The sequence below is a fragment of the Petaurus breviceps genome, unplaced genomic scaffold (genome assembly GCF_028583685.1).
Source record: "Petaurus breviceps papuanus isolate PSGF00001 unplaced genomic scaffold, PetGlider_PUasm1.0 103, whole genome shotgun sequence".
NCBI lineage: Eukaryota > Metazoa > Chordata > Mammalia > Diprotodontia > Petauridae > Petaurus > Petaurus breviceps.
In genome coordinates, this window is record NW_027185588.1 from 3321293 (window position 1) to 3326546 (window position 5254).

The 5254-nt window shown below is 43.0% G+C and overlaps 1 non-coding gene across 1 annotated transcript; it reads left to right on the top strand.

Annotated features, from left to right (window-relative positions):
- The first annotated feature begins 730 nt into the window (after nucleotides 1–730).
- LOC138143088 (U6 spliceosomal RNA) lies at nucleotides 731–836 on the top strand. The gene has a single exon (XR_011163612.1). It is a non-coding gene; the product is annotated as a U6 spliceosomal RNA (small nuclear RNA).
- The last annotated feature ends 4418 nt before the right edge of the window (nucleotides 837–5254 follow it).

Here is a 5254-nt window from a genome sequence, read left to right on the forward strand (position 1 = left end):
AAGAAAGAAAGAAAGAAAGAAAGAAAGAAAGAAAGAAAGAAAGAAAGGAAGGAAGGCAGGAGGGAGGGAGGGAGGGAGGAAGGGAGAAAGGGAGGGAGGAAGGAAGGAAGGAAGGAAGAAATGATGAGAAAGATGTTCTCAGAAAAACATGGAAAGACTTACATGAATTGATGCAAAGTAAAATAAGCAGAACCCAGAGAACATTGTACCCAGTAACAGCAATATTGTATGATGACATACCACGAATAACTTAGCTATTCTCCGCAATACAATGATCCAAGACAATTCTGCAGGATTTACAATGAAAAGTGCTTCCCATCTCCAGAGAAAGAACTAGTAGAACCTGAATGCAGATCAAAGATACTTTTTCTTTACTTTATTTTTCTGGGGTTTTTTCCTCTGTGTTTTCTTTCATGGAATGACTTATATGGAAATGTGTTTTACATGACCACACATGTATAACCTATCTCAAATTGCTTGCCTTCTCAATTGGGGTGGGGGGGAGGGAGATAATTTGAAACTTAGAATTTGAAGAAAAAAGAATGTAAAAATTGTTTTTAAAGTAATTAGAGAAAAATAAGATATTAAATAAGTTTTTTTTAAAAAGAACTCCCCAAAAGTTCCATATGTTAGCTCTTATTATATTTATTATTAACTTGCTCTCATCTCTTTCAATAATCTCACCATCACCCACAAATGTTCCACTTCCTTGATCAAGAATTCTGAAATAATGCTTATTTCAGCAGCACATATACTACAACAGGAATATACAGAGGAGATTAGCATGGCTCCTTCTCAAAGACAACATGTAAAATTGTGAAGCATTCCATATTTAAATAATTCTGAAGTTATTTTATCTTCATTCCATCTCTCCCTGGACCTTACTCCTCTTACACCTATTCTTCATCTTCACAATGACCTTTAATCCCTCAACGGCCCTTACTGACCCCTCTTTCAAAGCTCCCAATCATTATAGAAGGCACTCTACTTTCAGTCCCCTGATTTCAAAATCTCCAAGTCATCCTTGTCTCCTGATTTTTATTCACTCATGTAGGTCTATTTACATTCTTTACAAACTACCCTCCACTTCCTATCTCTGCAGTTTTGCAGTCACTCATGCCTAGAATGCTCTACCTCCTCATCTCTACCTCCCATTATCCTACTTTCCTACAAGATTCAACATAAGTACATCCTTCTACAGAAGACTTTTCCTACCCCATATAAATATTTGTGTGTACATATATGTATGTGTGTATATATGCATGTGTGTATGCATCCCATGCACACATATACACATATATGTGCAGCATACATGTGTGTGCACGTGTGTATATATACACATATATTCTATCTGGCGAGATACCAGACATTCTTATATATGTATAGATACACATATTATATACATATATATATATACATATATAATGGATGTATATGTATGTATGGAGAAAGAGAGAGAGATGTGTCTGGCGTCTTACCAGTTAGAAGTTAAGTTTCTTGATGACCGGAGGCATTTTTTGTATTTTGCACACACAATTTTTGTCTTTTTATCCAGAGATATCTATTCCTATCCAAGGATGGGGTTGAAATCACCCCCCCCCTTTTTTTTAACCTCTCCTACCTTAACTAGGTAAAAATACTTCTAGATGGAATCCAACATTAGAAACTGAGAAACAGGGCCTGTACACCTCCTTAAATCAATCAAAGTCATAGCATGAAAGATTGGGTCATCACCTAAGCAATTTGTAATAAAAGAAAAATGCTTTCTTAGAACAATTTTTTTATTGCAGCACAGTTTCTATTTCCAGTACAGTTTGTTCTTGAATTCTCAATAATATTTTGGGATCAGTAGTTGTAGCATGGAGATTTGTCTATTGGCATACAAAAGATAGGGAACTTCCAATATTTTGGCCACCTGATCGTGTCTCTCTTTTTTCCAGATATTCAATAGTTATTAACCTGCATCCCATAGCAAAATGTTGAGATGTTTCTACTATTTCCTGGCATAATCTGCCCCCTGAGAAGCTGGGCTCTAATAAATGGGCTTTCCCCTCATCTTGTCCTGAGCTAGGCATCCAGGCAGTTCTTGGCCATGACATTCCCATCCCCACCCCAACCCTTTCCTTTTCCAGTTATTTTTTATGTGTTTTCTTCCCTCATTAAAATATAATCTCCTTGAAGACTGGGCAGGAACTATTTTACTTATTTTATGGGGGATTACACAAAGAGGCAAAATATATTCCTACTTTCAAGGATCTGATATATGTTCTAGAAGATATGTCCTATTTAATATATGTTCTAGAAGAATTTCTACCCATTTTTAACCTGTTTATAATGTACTCTGAGAACATCTATCAATCCTTTTCCTCCTTTTATATTATTATTATTATTCTTAGGAGAGAGAAGAGAAAGAAGAGGAGGAGGGGGAAACTAAGGAATGCAAAGGCTCATTCCAGAGGCTAAGAATAGACCTAGGGACACAGGAAAAAGCACTGCTTTCATTCATATGAAAAAGAGTAGAATAGAGCACTGGCCCTGGAGTCAGGAGGACCTGAGTTCAAATCTGGCCTCAGACACTTAACACAAAAACTAGCCGTGTGACCTTGGGCAAGTCACTTAACCCCAATTGCCTTCCAAAAAAAAGAAGAAAAGGAGTAGAGTGAAGAATAATTGTCTCTGGTCCAGGCTCATCTCGCTCCAGCTGATGGACTATGAAAAGGCTTTCCTCAATGCCTAGATCTGTTCCCCAGTGGGAACTCTTAGTTGACAGGGATGAGGAACCTATAGCCTCAAGGTCACATGCAGCCCTCTAAGTCCTTGAGTGAGGGCCTTTGACTGAATCCAGAGTTCAGAAAACTTGGATTCAGTCAAGGGGCTGCACAGGAGGAACCAGAGAGCCACATGTGGTGGCGAGGCCACAGGTTCCCCACCCTTGTGTCAGCACCATCATTCTCAGCCCTGGGTGCTAATATGAGATGTTAAAAATATCATCTTCACCGCTGGACATTGCCCCTCTCCCCCCAATGCTCTGTACTCACCATCATTATCTCCACTAACTGCCCCAGTCTGTACCTTTAACTCCCCTAAAGGAGTTTTCCCAGCTTGGCCCAGGGAAATTACTTACTTGATGGTGTTTAAGATGCTGGAGCAGAACTGACAAAGGGTGGGGGGTTTTCCAGTTCCTTCCCACAAAGAGAAAAGGTCCTAAATGCAGAGTTGGAAAGTGAGAAACCAATTCATACAGGCCCGTCTTGGTCCAAATGTCTCAACACCCCTCCCAGTCCTACTGTCCTGTCAAACTGCAGCTTAATCATACACTCCCTTTCCTATCTGACCATCCCCCTGAGCCCCCCAGTCTGAACGCCTCTCAGTTCCCTAGTCTGAGCGTTCAGTTTATCTGTCTCCTGACTCCCCGGTCTGACTATATCCTTAACTCCCAGGTCTAACTCACTTTTGGAACCTCAATGTGACTGTCTCTTGAATTCCCTAGTCTAATAGTACTCTGGCCCCTCCATGTGTCTACCCTAGGCTCTTTAGTCTGACCTTATCCACAGTCTAATTGTTCCCCATCTTCCCAATGTGACCACACCAAATCACTCCAGCTTAACCATGCCCTAAACTGCCTAGTGTGAATGTGCCCCAATCTCCAGTCTAGTTATCGCTTTGACTCCATGGTCTGATCATCCTCTTACCCCCAATCCCTCTCCCAAGGCCCCAATATGACCATTCCAAGAGCTTACAGGCTGACCACCTCCCACTCAAGCCCTAGCCAGGCCATCCCTGAAATACCCAGTCTGACAATCCTGCTAGCCAATGGTTTGATATTCCTGCAACACATCTAGCCTAGCAATGCTTTTATCCCCTGGTCTAACTGTCCCTAAATCTATCCCTTAAATTCACCAATCCCTAGCCCCTCAGTCTGACTGCTCCCGGACCATTTCCTGACATCCCTGCTTAGAGTACACAAGGAGCTAGAGGAAAGGCTGGCCCACCACTCCAACAACCTGGGCTGGGGAATTCTAGGCCCTGGGAAAAATAACCCCCCCTTCCCCAAAATGCCGGCTAGCACCCAATGTCTCTTTCTTTCTCTTTCTTGCCTGGGGACCATGAGGCTGAGTTACTCAAGGCTGAGGCGTGATCCCTAAGTTGCAGGAAGAGGGAGTCACCACCATGACTTGTGGTGAGTTTGGGCCTCCTCTCTCCAAACTCCCAGAGCATCCCTTACCCTGAACAGTCTAGGACAGCCACCAGAAGCAGGGGTCAGAAATAAGGAAAAGACTCACCTGTGTAAGTTCCAGAGGCACTAGGCCCAGGGAAGCAGATTTCCTTGCCTCTGTCAGTCTTCTTCAGTCCCTTGGAGGACCAAGTTCCATGGAGGAAAAGGCCACCCTGGGTGCCAAGGCCTCAGGGTGGGGAAGGCAGTTAGAGGACAGAGTCTAGGCCCAGCCACCACTGCCCCTAGCTACCACTCTCTGTCAACGAATCTGCTTGTAGACTGGTTTCTCTGAAATGTGACCTATTTCCTTGATACGGAAGACAGGAAAGAAAAGACGACAGAAAGAGAAAACCACCCACCCAGACGTGGAGGGAGCAACTAGGCCTTTGAAGTTTACGTCAAAGTCACAAACTGCTGTGTATGGAGGAAAATCTTCAAGCTGGGGGCAGGCAGGGGTTCCTGGGCCCCAGGTCCAGAGGTTGCCTGACTACACCTCAGGGAAGGTAACTTGTCACATGATTCCTAGGATCCTACATCTAAACCTATAAGAGATCCCAGAGGCCATGTTAGAACTTCCACAGAAAAGGTGGAAGTGACTGGCGTAAGGTCATGCACGCAGGGTCAACTCTTTCAACTCTAGAACAAGCCTTGGTTACATTTTTCATATCCTGGTTCCCTTCAGCAGTCAGTCTGCTGAAGTCCATAGACCCTTGTCAGAATCACATTCTTAAATGTATAGAATAAAAAGCATAAGATAGCAAAGGAAACTAATTCTATTGAAGCACAATTCTAAAAATATTTTTACAAAGCCAAGTCCACAGAGTCCAGGTTAAGAACCCCTGCTTAGAACCAGTGTTCCTGACATATCCTGTTGCCTTTAGGAAGGGTGAGAACTCGACCTCCCTGCATCCCAAGTCCCCTGCCCTCCCATCATGATTACACCACTAACCAAAGGAAAGGGTCGCCCACAGTTCATGGCAGGACTGAAGTCCACTGGCCTCTGAAGACTCCAGCCTTCCCACAAGGAAGGCACATCTA